Source organism: Anser anser (assembly GCF_964211835.1).
Source record: "Anser anser genome assembly, chromosome: Z".
NCBI classification, from domain to species: Eukaryota; Metazoa; Chordata; class Aves; order Anseriformes; family Anatidae; genus Anser; species Anser anser.
In genome coordinates, this window is record NC_139723.1 from 22,394,041 (window position 1) to 22,408,717 (window position 14,677).

The window sequence follows — 14,677 nt, forward strand, 5'->3', positions numbered from 1 at the left end:
TGAGGTCCTTCTGAATGGGGCTGCATGGCTCTCTGGGGTATCAGCCATTCCTTCCAGCTTTGGGTGATCAGCAAACTTGCTGACGGTGCACTATGTTCCATCATCCAGGTCGTTGACAAATAAGTTGAACAACGCTGGACCCAGTACTGACCCCTGGGGGACACCACTAGTTACAGGCATCCAACTAGATTCTGTACCAAGCACAACCCTCTGAGCTCTGCCATCCAGCCAATGATGGCAGTTTTGTAATTGCAATGCATCTAACACTGTTCTTAAGTACAATGGGAAAATAACAAATGTCAGTCAAGTTCCCAGACAAACATTTTAAGAGACTGAGAATAAAATCATAGAAATCTATAACTGGAAAGCACAAAACTCAGACTTGACAGCAGTCAAGGTAAAAGTTTAATAGGTTCAGATACTTTTTATGTGATCTGAATGAGTTTGTTACATATTTAAAGGGAGTCTCTCTAATGGAGTCAGCCAAACTATTCCTCTCTTGAGAATCCCTTGTGTTCAGCCCAATTTTCTATGCACCATACGACCTTGCATTGTGCAGGAACCAAGCTGTAAATTCTGCAGTCTGTTATCTAGATGGAATTACAGTGTGTGTGGCTACCTAGTCATTTGGGATTTCATTCCTTCAAGAAGTGAAAGTATATACGTAAAATCTAGTCACCTAGGGAAAAAAAGAAAGGACTGTTTATGTACAGAAAGCAGATTGGGTGCAGTTGGTGACTTTATGACAGCTTTTCCAATGTGTTTTATTTAAAAGGAAAATGTCAGAGTTTTAGTGCTTTGGAAAATACTAACATGTAAGGTCTCTGCTGTATGATTAATACAATAAGGGAACAACAGTGTCGGCAAAGAGTGTTTTAAATTTCTTTAAATATTCACTCTTTCTGTAAATGTCCCCACACTATATCATCCTCATAAACATTGCTGGAGCCTCACAGTAAGATGTTTGCTCAGGAGAGATGTTTGTCACTTTGTCATTTGTGTGGACTGCCTTCCAGCCAGGATATCTGTTTCATGTAGGGCAATGTGGTGAAGAATCTACCTTCCAGTCTGGACAAAAAGGGAGAAAGTCTTGAGATGGTATCAGTAAACCTTCACCTTAGTAGTATCGCTGTGCCAAATAAGAAATATAGACACTGCTATTCTGCATCCATAACTTCAAAATCATTATAAAATGTGAGACTGAACTCATGTGATATGAGAGATCATTGTAAAACGAAGAGGATGGAGTCCTTTTTTTCAAGCTGTGCAACATGCTACATGGAGGTTGACACGTATACCAAGATCTGATATATGCACCATATTGTCTCTGTGAGTCCAGGTGTTTGCTCTCTGCATGTGATAATTTGGGGTAGATGAATGGGTGTGTCTGTCAATGTAGGTAACTTCTTTATAGGTGATCATAGACACATTTTGCTGTCTCTGAGATCAGTATTAATACTTATACTGTCAGTTTACTTCAGGAATGATCTCATTAAAGTCAGTGAACATATTAGTATATTACAAAGGAAAAGGACTACATGATCCAGGAAGCATTTGCTGGATCCAGGAAGCATTTGCTGGATTTGATGGTGGTGTCATGTTGCTGGTTCAAGAAAGGAATCACAGGTTTTCTTAAAGGCATAGTAAGGGACAAAGAGGAGGATGCTCTAGGACATTAATCATAGTGAGATTAGAATTCCAGTCCCATGCAAGGATGGGGAGTTGTGCAGGGAATACTAAGTTTCTCAGCAGGTTGAGAAACAATTACAGAGAATGTCATATTACCTGAGAAGACAAGTGTGTGTAGCAATTCACTTGCTCATAGGAAAGGGGACAAGGAGACCCAAAGCTGATACTGGTAACTTAAATAAGCAAGAGAGATTTAAGTCTTGAAGTAAGAGGAAGGTTTTTAATGTTTAGACCCTCTTGACACTGTGCCTGATAGTATCGGGGTGGGGAGGGTGAGGGACAAATTACAGTTCTGCACTATTCTGCATCCATTGGACATCCACTTCTGTAATTTCATGACACTCTTCTGGGTGGTGATGATAGGACATCTGTCTGAACTGTCTCACCCTCCTGCTGTTATGTGCAATTGCCTCTCGGTTCTGAAAAAAAGAGTTAATCCTCCAGCAGCCTCATTAAAAAGAAAGATCCCAGACCTCAAAAAACAAACAAACAAACAAACAAACAAACAAACAAACCTGTTACCAACCTGTTAGGATCTTAAGTTTGTGACTGGTGCAGGGAATGGTTTAGAGTAGTTTTGAAGTCTCACAATATTTAGTTGCATTGTATTCTGTGTATGCATACAACACATGCCTTTCTGTGTTCAGAGAATGAAATGTCTGAGTGCTACGAAGAAATGGGATAATGTTCTGTTATGGACATTTGCACCTCTGTATACTGAGTGTGAAGTAGGTTTGACTTGTTACCAGACCAGACTGGTGATGTTTTATTCCTGCATTATGTGAAAGTAAGTATCTATGAACAGTGGAAGGCAAAGAAGTTATGGAGTTGCCAATTCTTGTGATGTAACTTTGAGTTTCATGCTATTATTGTCATAATGCCCGAAGTGAAAAGCTTGACTTTTATGAAGGAAAACTTTTAAAATTTTATTATAGAAAGGATCTTGTAAACAGATGCTAGAAACAGACAAGAAATTTATATTCAGATCTCTTTCAAGTTGTATACAATATAACATAATCTAACTGTATGCTTAATCTAGGATTAACAATTTGTTCAAAAGATAAAATGCTTCCATGGATTTATTTTTTATGCTGGATGTTTGTAGTGCATAAAATACGAACCTGAGACAATTAAAAGCAAGTCATCAAATGATATTCCTACTATTTCCTTTTACATATTGTTATTTTAATTTGCCTCTCTTTCTACCCACTTTCTGTATCTGACATAGTTCTCTACTCAGTTATTTTATTATTTATTTTATTTTATTTTATTTTATTTTATTTTATTATTATTATTTTTGAGATCACTCAGTTGGGTTCCAGTCAGTCCTGATAATCCTGCATATGTTTAAAGCTAAAGCATATGCACACCAAGTGTAGAGATACTAGATGGTGTAAGTAAAGAGTACAGGAGTTCTATTTTATCTAGCAGTTATGTAGTATAATATTTTATAGAAAAAGCCTTATGCATATGGAATAAATTAGTCATTCAAATTATGGACATCAGAACATCCCAGTCCCTCAAAGACAAATTTTGAGGGAGTCTGAAACTGTAGACTGTGCAATATTCTTTTTGTAATGCTTTGTGCTTTCACGGTTTCTACTTTCATATAATTTTTTTTTGGATACTGTTTATGTTTTGGGTTTCAGTTTTTTTAATGTGGCTGTAAGTTTTCATTCACACCACATGCTTTTCCAAGGGAATATAATTGATCTATTCCCTTTTGCAATGTTCTCTATTTTATATTCACTTCAACTGCCTGCTTTTCTTCCTCTAGTCTACTAAATTCTTTATTCCAAAATTATTTTCTCTGAAGCTTCCTGATCTATTGTTTCTGTTTTAAGGAAATTCATAAAAAGATAATTGGTGCAGGCATTACAACTTGCAGTTTACAATGTTACTGTCTAAGTAGAATGACATTTGTTTTACTGATAAATGTGAGTTAAATCCAGAATTCAGAAGAAAGAAGTCATTACCTTTTTGTTTTCTAAAAAAAAATAAAAAATAAAAAAATTATAATGCACCACACTGTAGCTTGTCAATTGAGACTGTGAATTTTTAGTAGGCAAGGCTTTTACCCTTAGCGAATAAATGCCTCAGGGTAATAGGTCAAGGACAAAGACCTCCCTCAGCTGTCAATACTTGGGCAATTGATCTCTTTTTATTTAATCTCACCAGCCACTTCCCTTCCCTTCCTCTCCCTTCCCTCCTGCCTCTTTCCCCTTCCCCACAGTCTACTTAGAGAAACTAAGTGTCCCTGCTACCAGCAGTGTAAGTGTAATATTACATGAATCAAAGACCCCTTAGGCCATGATATAGACTGGTAATTTATTACTGAAGGACAGAGGCTTTTTTGAAATTTCCTTTAGTTCAGGCAGATCACTGTGAATAAAATAGGAAAGAGGGCAGCAGGTGCTCTCATTAAATTTACAGTCACTGACAGCAGACAGGAAAGTATTTAAAAAAAGAATATGTAGCTGTACTGACACGTAATCGCAACCGTCCACACACAAACAAGATGCTGTAGGGCAGCCACAGGTTCTCAGTCACAAGCACCAATGATCCTAGAGCTGATGATGAGTCCCTAAAGGGCAGATTGCTCAGGCTAGATCTCCAAATGCTGTGTGAGGAGCAAACGAGCTCCCTGAAGCACTGGGCTTAACTGAACCTCCCAGCTGAAGTGGCCCTGAACTTCAGGGAAGTTCATTTCCTGACTGCAGCTTTGTGGTTTTGGCATTTCTCTGCTTGCTATTTTGTGAGCCTGTGAAATAACAGCTTCAACAGACCTCTTCTTGATCTATTTTCTTGGCTCAGTTTTCTTCAGTCATCAGATAGTGTTTTGTGTATGACTAGTATGTGAAACTAATGAAATGACATTTTCTGTAGAGCCAAAAATGTATTTTCTTTAAAGGAAAGGAAATTCCATGCAAAACTGCTTCCATCTCAGTAATGATATCTTCTCAAATTACCTTTGTAATTTTTTGTTACAAAAAACAGTATGGAAATGCTTATTTTATTTTCAGAACTTTATTTGAGAACATTTATAGAGTAAACTCTTGGCTTTGATCCAAAGCTCATTTAAGTCAAGACTTCCACTGACTTCACTGAGATTTACATCTGGCCTTTAAAACCTGTTTTTGGCTTTAGAGGTCTGTGCTTTGTTTTCATCAATTTCCGTAAACACATGTTTAAAGGCGCTATATTGACCAGAGTCTTATGCCTTGTTCTCTAGGTTCAATACAATCCTTAAGTGCGAATCTACTGAAAAGGCAGCACTCTCTCTTTCAAATATGTTGTACTTTGATTACTGCTACACAGCATATGTGGTTTGTACTCAGCTTACTGTTATAAAACTGTGTCTATATTATACCTAGGTTTTCTTGCAAAATATTCTAATGAGGAGTTATGAAAATAAAGTCAGTTTGATTAATTAAAGGAAATGTAAATTATTCAATTCCCTATGAGTCACTACAAAGAAATATTATTTTATCATTTATAAATATTTTAAGTTTAGACCACTGTAACCTGATACTAACATTTTGATTTAAAAAAAAAAAAAGATGAGGGTATATCAAGCAATAAACTGTATTTGAGCTTTTCATTCTTTTTAATCTTAAAAAATAAAGATGTTTTATATTGCCTTAAAGCAATTTGTATTTGCCCTTAAAGCAAACAAAAGGAAACATATTGACACAATTCCTCAATATTTCTTCTATGTATAAACTCCCTTTCAGGACTACTAATCACAAAAGACAATTATAAACATCTATAGAAGGTCTGAGGAAGATGTTTCTTCTCTCTTATCTTCTGTTTACAGTTTCTGTGGGTTCATGAAATGTTCTGATGTTACAGAATGTGAGCAAACTACTCTGCTTTTAATAGAGCCATTTATATGCTTTTGAGAAGGTTAGCATACAATCCCTAGAGACATTTCTCAGCTTATAAGAACAAAATGAATGCTACTTGAGCATCTGTAATCAAATTACTTTTTATTCCCTAAACTCTTGACTGGCTCTGAAGTCCTGTAGCTTCCTTAGGTGGGCATATGGTAGTGTAGCTCTGGTAGATTCGCTTTTTACTTTTTCTCCATCTATAGTTATGTGAGAAAAAAGAAAAAACAAGCAACCAAAGGGAAGACCCCATCAGAAAGAATGTTGCAGTGTTTTGGAGGGATGAATTCCTCTGCAGTGTTGTTGGAAACAGGTCAAGCCCTTTTATGCCTTGTTGATGTGCACTGCTACCATAGACTTTGCTCTTCCCAGATTATGGTCTCATCAAGACTGAGGCATCAATCAATCAATCAATCAATCAATTATTATCATTTGAAACATTCATATTTCAAATTAAAAAAAAAAAAAAAAGGATAAAACTCCTTTAATCCAATGTAACCGATTTTCAGTGAATTACAGCAGACCTGAATTTGGTCTTCAGGCAGAACTCAGTAGTTTTAATTCAAAACACATTAAATAGATATTCTGAGCTTGCTATATGTGCATTTGCAAATGGAATGGTCCTTTGTTGCTCACCTCTGATATATTTATCTCCTCCAAAGAGTGAGGTTTGGTTTTGCCTCATCAAATGAAAAGGACTTTGTTGTGATACTTGGATCTATTTCCCAAACTGGAATACAAAATTATATTTTGCACAAACTTCATGAGATCTTCAGGTTGGAAGCTTAGTTAGGAGACTAATAGGTTTATTGTTGGCCCTCTGAAAGTGAATTAATATAATTCATGGATTACATCTTTAATTAATATTGTTGCAAATAAATAAACTAGACTACTAGGAAAAAAGCCAAGAGTGGAGCCAAAATACTGGTAAATAAATAAATGGCAAGTGTTAAGTGAATTGGTAAGGTTGGTTGGAAAGTTAGTGTCTAATCAGATAAGAGGTTCCTGTCAGGATGTCTTTTTATGGTTTTCTGATCAGACATAATGCCAATCTGAAATACAGAATCTCTTTTTTTTTTTTTTCCCTAGTCTCAGTTCCTGTAATCTGTAAACACTGTCAATCACTCTGCTGTCTCAGGCAAGACTAATCAGAAACACTTGATCGAAAAGGACTTCTCTGCCTCCCAATTTGGGAAGATAAGCTGTGTTTAGAAAAGAAAGTTTAGAGGTTGCTTGTTAGGAGCAAACATATTAATACCTTTGAATTTAGTGTAGGGGAAATTTTGAAACCAGATTTTTCTGTCTAAAAGGGAAGAAAAGTTGTGTGGAAATCTACCTCATGACTTGAAAATGATAGCATAATGAAAGAATTAACAAGTCCTATACAGCGGCAATAAGGTGCCTTAATCATTTTACTATTAAAAATTTTTTAACAATCTGTTCGATTTCCTTATTTCAGGCATGATTTATAAATTCATTTTCATAAGAGGCCACGAGATCAAAATATGATCAAACACTTTTTTTTTTCTTTTTTTAATAAAAGCTTCTTTAGAATTTAAGATATATTCTGCAAATTAAATAGGAGTCAGAGTGTATTACCGGCAATAAACTTAGTTCCATAACCAGGAACTCCTGAACTTACTATGGGATGAAAGTGGATGAGGCTACATATCAAAAACCAATGCGGTCCTACAGTGAGATCCCTTCTTTTGCTTAACTTGAATTAATTTTCTTGTACTCAGCATACTGCAAGGTAATGCAAAACAGAGGGAAAAGGCATTTGGAAAATTCTGTATGGTCTTCATTAGGATTAAAATAATAGCTGATCTTGAAAACACAAGCTCAGTCCTTGAATGTCTCTTAATGATTTCATGAATTAATAGTAGTTTATGAACATGACAATGTTTCACATTGTTAATAACTCTTAAATGTTTGTTTTATGCAAATTAAATGGAGCTTAAATGTATTACATCCTTGAAGAGTCACTTGCAGTATTGAAAACCTCCCAGATTTATACAAGAATAAGTATTATCATAATCTGGCACACTTTTTTCACTACCATCAGCTGATGTTCTGTTGCAGAAAAAACAGTATATTGTCAACTTCCTTTGCTCTTCACAGTGTCCAGATTTTATTATTATTATTATTATTATTATTATTATTATTATTATTATTATTATATATTTTTTGCTGCTGTTGACACTCATCACTATAATAGTGACAAAAATCATTGGCTCTAAATCTTATCTGATTACCATCAAATGCAGATGTCTTCTCTCAACAACACATTATCACAGTAGGTCCTTTTGAACAACACATTTATCTTTACAAACTTTATGTAAGGTATATCGTTCTAATGCAACTTTGCTGAAGAAGAAGTCACAGTCTTGGCAAGTATATATCCAAAGGAGTATAAAGATTACCATCAGTTCAGCTAGCTTATTAGCAAATGTCACTATGATATTTGTTTTCAGTGCTAAGCTCTTCAGATGCTTAATGTAGAAGTGACCGCAGTTTTATCTGTGGTAAACATAAATTCTTTCTGGAGGGCCATATCTTTTCCATTATATATATCATGCAGATAGTCTGATTAAAATGTCTTTTAAGAGAATCTTTTGGCATGTTCTGTTTTGTTTTGTTTTATTTATTTTATTATTTTATTTTATTTTCTTTTATTTTATTTATTTTATTTTATTTTATTTTATTTTATTTTATTTTATTTTATTTTATATTTTATTTTATTTTATTTTATTTTATTTTATTTTATTTTATTTTATTTTATTTTATTTTATTTTATTTTATTTTATTTTATTTTATTATTATTTTCTTTCTTTTTTTTTTTTTTTGGTTGGTTGGTTGGTTGGTTGTTTTTTTCCCTGCAAATGAGTATCATGCAAATGCTTTCCCTGCAAATGCTTTCATGTCTTATTTTTAATGTTTTTCTGTGGAAAATAAAGGGAATATATATACCATTAATGAGGTGGGATGTGACTCAACCAAGAGCACAAAACACCAGTCGCATCAGTCCATATGTAGAATGAGTATACTGGCATGCAATGCTTTCAGGCTCCTTTGACTGATGGTTTAATGTTGTTCCACCTGACTGACCTCTAATGAGGTTTTGCTCCACTAATTTGCAGTCATAGTATAACTTCTTTTTAAACACTATGTCTTACTCACATTACCTCCATCTGCCTCACTACTCATTATCTATGATATCAAACTTTTCTCCTTGCATTAGTCATCCAGAACTGGTATTCAATTTATTTACCCTGTGTGGACTTTCATAGTGTTTGTTTTTTTTTTTTTTCCTAGATCATCCAAGAAGTAAGTTAAATTTAAGCTAAATTTAGGGGGCAAAGGGAAAGAAACTTCATTGTAGTTTAAAGAATTTATTCAAGTCATGTCATTAAAAAATCTATTTTGACAATCTTTTAAGTCCAGTTATTAAAACAAACAAACAAAATGTACGTGTATCTGTTACAATTAAAAAACTAAGCATTTAAAACTGTAAATATTCCAAGTACTGTCATTGTATGGTTTCCTATGTTGTTTTTAGGTATAAGTTTAAATACAGAAGATAATTTTCTATTTATGCTGGGATTCTTTAGCCACATTTACAGTTTGAAATGTAACGTGGAAAACATTTTGCAGCATCAGAAGAATGCAGGCAAGAAAGCAGAGGCTTAACTTCTCCAGCTGAAACACAAGGCAGAATTTCTGGCTTCAACCCAGGAATTTAAGGATAGACCTATTCTTGTATTCAGGTGAAAAAGATGTATTATTAGAAAACAAGAGTGTAAGAATTGTAGGATTCAGTGGATTAGAATGCCTATGTTTACCAGACACAGAAAGAAGGCTGGTATTGGGGGCAATTGACAATGGCATTGTATCCTGATACATATTCCAGCATCTTAAAAATACTATATCATTATGATAATCTTTATTTTTTTTTTCCAAAACTTAGAAAAATACAAACACCTTTAAAAACAAACAATCAGAAACAAACAAATAACCAAACAACAAAAGAATAAAGCAGTGACTGACACAGTGGTCATATTATGAAGACTTGAATAGTTGAACGCTGAGATGCACCAAATTGTTTAATACTTTATTTATTTAATTATTTATTTATTTACATGTACTTAAAACAAACACTGTATATTTGTCTTTCTCTAACCCAAATATATGTGTTAAAATGCATATCTCTCAGGTTTCTAACTTGTGTAGATGACCAAGGTGTATCTGCCTAAAATGAATAATCAATCATTAAATCATCTCTACTGTGACAGAGCTGGTGTTACACTCCTTTTGATATGACTATGTCTGTGAAGGTAAAAAAAAATTAAAAGAAAGAACTTGTAGTAAAATCCTTATTTTATCCTTAGAGGCATTGATAAGGGAAAAGTGGTTTCTTATTTTTCACTGGAACTTCAGTGGAAAGTTCCTAGTAAAAGGGAAACAGCAATTACGTCCTTATTAAATGTTTATACACGTTTAATGTTGGTATGTGATGAGAGTCCCTCTCAGAGTCTCTTGCTTCCCCTCAACCTTTTTTTTGTTTGTTTTGTTTTGTTTTGTTAGTCCTTCCAGTTTCAATATTTCTGGTAGGTCATTCTAGAGGCAGACATAAATCTTACATGTCTTCCACTTAAACAAGCAATGTACCAGCCTGTTAAACCCTCCCGTGGCTTTAACAGAATTCCAGCAATGTCTAGTCTACTTTTGCAGGGTTTCTTTTCACTTGTTTGCTGTGGTATCATGGCAATGTGATATATCTGGGTTTCCACTTTTTTTCACAAAGCCACTGCAAGTTGATTTTCAGAAGAAAAAAAGCAAAATTTTCTTGCTCTATCTTGGGCACTCAGTGTAGTAGTTTACAACAGTTGTCAACATCCAAGCAGTGTGAACTTACAAATAGGAAAGTGTACAAAAGAAACATCCATCCCAAGGCCTAGACCATTCTTTGGCTAAAGTTGCTGTGCTTTTCTGTTTTCTTTCTCCAACTTGGATTGCATTCTCCCATGTGAATCTTAACTGAACCTTAGATCAGTTGTGTCTTTGATCACATTTGCTCCCTGTACAGAGTCTGTAGCATACCAGGTAGAGTTCCCTGTTCCAGGTTGGGTTTGACATCTTGTCTAAGAGCTCCTCTTCTCAGTGATTCTCCTTCTCTTGCTGACACACACATGTATATGATAGTCTTCTGTACACTTATTTCATCTTACTAATATCAGCACATTGAGGAAGCAGATGGAGCTCCTCCTATAGTATCAGTCTTTTCTGACAGAATGATGGAAGTGAGACCTTTATCATAAATGTAAATTTTTTTTAATAAAGATAGAAAGTAAACCTTGATGTTTTATTTCCTCTCAAATTATTTCTAGTCCCTGCCTTGAAGATGGCACACACTTGTTTTGATTAATGTTTTTTTTATCAAATTGAGGATCTTATATTCTTGTTCAGTTGCCATGTTTCTAGGCTGCAGAAATATTTTGTAGTCAGCTATGTACACAAAAGCACAGAAAACAGGACTTGAATCCTAATCTGTTCTGTGCCCCATGTCAAGACAAACTATACCAATCTGTTTCTGAAATTCTCCAGTGATGAATATTTGACAAGCTCCCCAGGCATCTGCTTCACCTTCCTCATCCTAAAGACATTTTTCCTAATCTTATGTTTCCTTATTCAATTTAAGTCCATTGACTCCTGTTCTAGCTGCCATTGAGAACAATGTATTCTTCTCTCTCCTGTACCTGAACACTGTATCTGAACATTGCTACCATGTTTTCCTATCACTTTTTATCTTCTCTGAGTTATATATTTTTTTTTTTTTTTAAATAATATTTCCCCAGAAGTCATGTTTTCTACACATCTAATTGTTTTCAGTTGTTCTCCTCTGGACTTTTCTGAATTGCTTCATATATTTTATATTTTTACTTGAAGGTGTTTTTGGTTTTGGTTTGTTTGTTTGGTTGGTTGGTTGGTTTTGGTTGGTTGGTTTTGGTATTTGCTTGCTTACATGTACATATGAGAGAGGCTCATAAGCAGAGGCTGAGGGATTTGGTTTGCTTAGGCAACAGCCTTTGGAGGCAATAGCTTCCCAGCTCTGTTCTGTAGGACTGCTGACCAGGAGGCTTTTCATTCTCTCCCTATTCAGCAGTTATCCTATTTAGTCTTTCTAAGGTCTTCATACTTGGTTGCATCACTCTTTCTTTTTCTTTTATTCAGTTTATGAGGATCATGTGAGACCCCACCTACAGAACCCCATCCAGCTCTGGGCCCTCAGCACATGGACCTGTTGGTGTGACTCCAGAGGAAGGCCATGAAGATAGTTAGTGAGCTGGAGCACCTTTCCTATGAAGACAGGCTGAGGGAGTTGGAGTTGTTCAGCCTGGAGAAGAGAAGGCTCTGGGAAGACCTTATAGTGGCCTTCCAGTACCTAAAGGAGACCTACAGAAAAGCCAGGGAGGGACTCTGTCAGGGAGTGGAAAGAACAAATGGTTATGGTTTCAAACTAGAAGAGGGTAGATTCAGGTTAGGCATTAGGAAGAAATTCTTTACTCTGAGGGTGGTAAGGCACTGGAATGAGTTGCCCAGAGGAATTGTGGATGCCCCATCCCTGGAAATGTTCAAGGTCAGATTGGATGGGGCTTTGGGCAACCTGGTCTAGTGGAAGGTGTCCTTGTCCATGGCAAGAGATATGGAACTAGGTGATCTTGAAGGTCCCTTCCAACACAAAGCATTCTATGATCCTATGATCAATTTGAATTTGAATTCTGCCCTTGAGAATGTTTCCAGCCCCTACCAGCTTCTTTAGTATTAATAAACCAGTAATTGATAAACATGGTCTCTGAGCCTCTGATCTAGATCTTTAATAAAAATGTTGCAGGACCAGAGTACATCTCTTCAGCTTTAGTACATTCCTTCCTTAAGGAACTTACAGTGATCTATAGATAAATTCTGTCTCAATACAGCTTTCTAATCATTTTTACATCTACCTTGAGTAATTTCATCTCTACAAGTTTTGCTAGCTTGCTTGTGAGCATGTCATGTGAGACAGAGTCAAGAGCCTTACTTAATTATAAAGAAGTTATTTTCTGCTTCTGCTGTATTCATGAAGTATGTTATTCTGTCACAGAAAAATATTAGATTCTTTTGACATAATTTCATCCTGACAAACCCTTGCTGACTGTTGTTTGTCTCTTTTTTTTTTTTTTTCCCATTTGAAAGTATTTTCTGATTATGTTGCCAAAATATTGGGCTGTTTCAACATCAGTTTTTGTTTGTTTCTTTGTTTTCCTCAGAACAGAATCTCCGTGTCTGGACTAAAGTTTTCTGTAACTCCTCTTCCTTTCTAAAGATGCCTGTTTCTGTCTTTGCCTGTGTACCGGTGCCTTTTGTGTTGTTGTTATATTCTGTGATTTCTTGAGAATCCAGGAGGATGAAGAATACCAAGACTACATGTTTGGAACACTGATTTTTTCAGATGGGGTATGTTTTCCCCTCCCAGGTAGGACTTGTTTGCATACTTGGCACATGTATTAATACTTTCTAAATCTTTCCTTCCAATCACATCACTTTTCCTAACAAATGTCTCTTAGATCAGTTAAATTGTGTCTTTATTGTTAGTTACTACAAATAACTTGATTATTTCCTGTTCTTTTTGTATCAGTACTAGAAATCTGAAACATATAATAGTGAATCAGCTCACAGAACTTATTTTCATTCTGTGATGTTACTATGAGTAACTTTATCCTTCTTGGTTTACAGGACTTTAACCAAATCGTTATACTTTCTTGTTCCCTGTCAGTCACAGAAGACTTTCTTCTCTAAAACTAGTGAATGTCATGCAGAGATTCTGTACCCCCTTTTCATGACACAGAATCTACCCTCCACTCAGGGAGCATCTTCCCAAAATCAAGGAAACTAAAGCCCTCCTGGTGAACCATCTGTGCAGGCCTACTTTCATCTGTAGAATGAATCTGTCCTGGCCTGATCCTTTGACCCTTGATGGAAGGATTAATGAAAATGCCACCTGAGCCTCTGACTCCTTCACCCTTGCTCTGAGTCTCATCATCACTTTTGATCTGTTTAGAGGCATTCTTGGTGGTATTGTTAGCATTCAGGCCTTTTGTTGTATCACTTCCAGTTCAGTAGCATGTGCTATTGAATAAGAAATTATTTTGGAGGTTCTCTTTAAGAATTTGTCACTAGTTTTTGTGCGAATAATTATCTGTCCTTGGGCAGAGTTTTTTACATGCAAACACTATTATAAGGTGTTCTTTTTCAGTCTGGGCAAGTTCATGCTTTGTTGGTGCAAGAGTCCTTCATTAATGAGCTATGACTGTCTCTTTTCTAGCACTTGTTCCTCTGTAGTTCCTCACTGATGGCACACAATTGCTGTCTTATTCACAGTGTGAAAAGTACACATGTAACAGCTGCCAGTGCTATGGTGAGTAAGACAGATGTATGGCAGGGAAAATTGCTTATACCTGAGAATCTTGAAAGAAGTTGAAAACTTGATGTGCTTCTTTGGAGAAGAGTATAATGAGTAAAGTTAAAAAACAGAAGACATAACGTGTCCCAAAGATTACATTGTGCTTACTTTTACCTTCTTTTTCTTGTCTTTTGTAATTTATTTCTTTAGTTCCTTGTTGTAGGAAACAAACAAACAAAAAAAAAAAACAACAACAACAACAACAAAACAGTGGTAATGGCCATGCTGTGCTTTGGCTGGCACCAAACTCTATCTACATACATAATCCCAGTATATTTGGTTATGATGTTAATTTCTACAAATCATATTTGAATGGCTTGCTGGCAATCAAAATTTTGCTACAGGTTTCAGCAAACTATGTACCTAGCTGTGATTATGTTTATGCTACAAGATATATGCTGCAATATTTCTTTTTTTTTCCTTAATATTTTTTTTTGCCAAAAAAAACTCCTCGAGACTCCTCTCCTCTCCTCGAATCTCCTCTCCTCGAATCTCCTCTCCTCGAATCTCCTCTCCTCGAATCTCCTCTCCTCTCCTCTCCTCTCCTCTCCTCTCCTCTCCTCTCCTCTCCTCTCCTCTCCTCTCCTCTCCTCTCCTC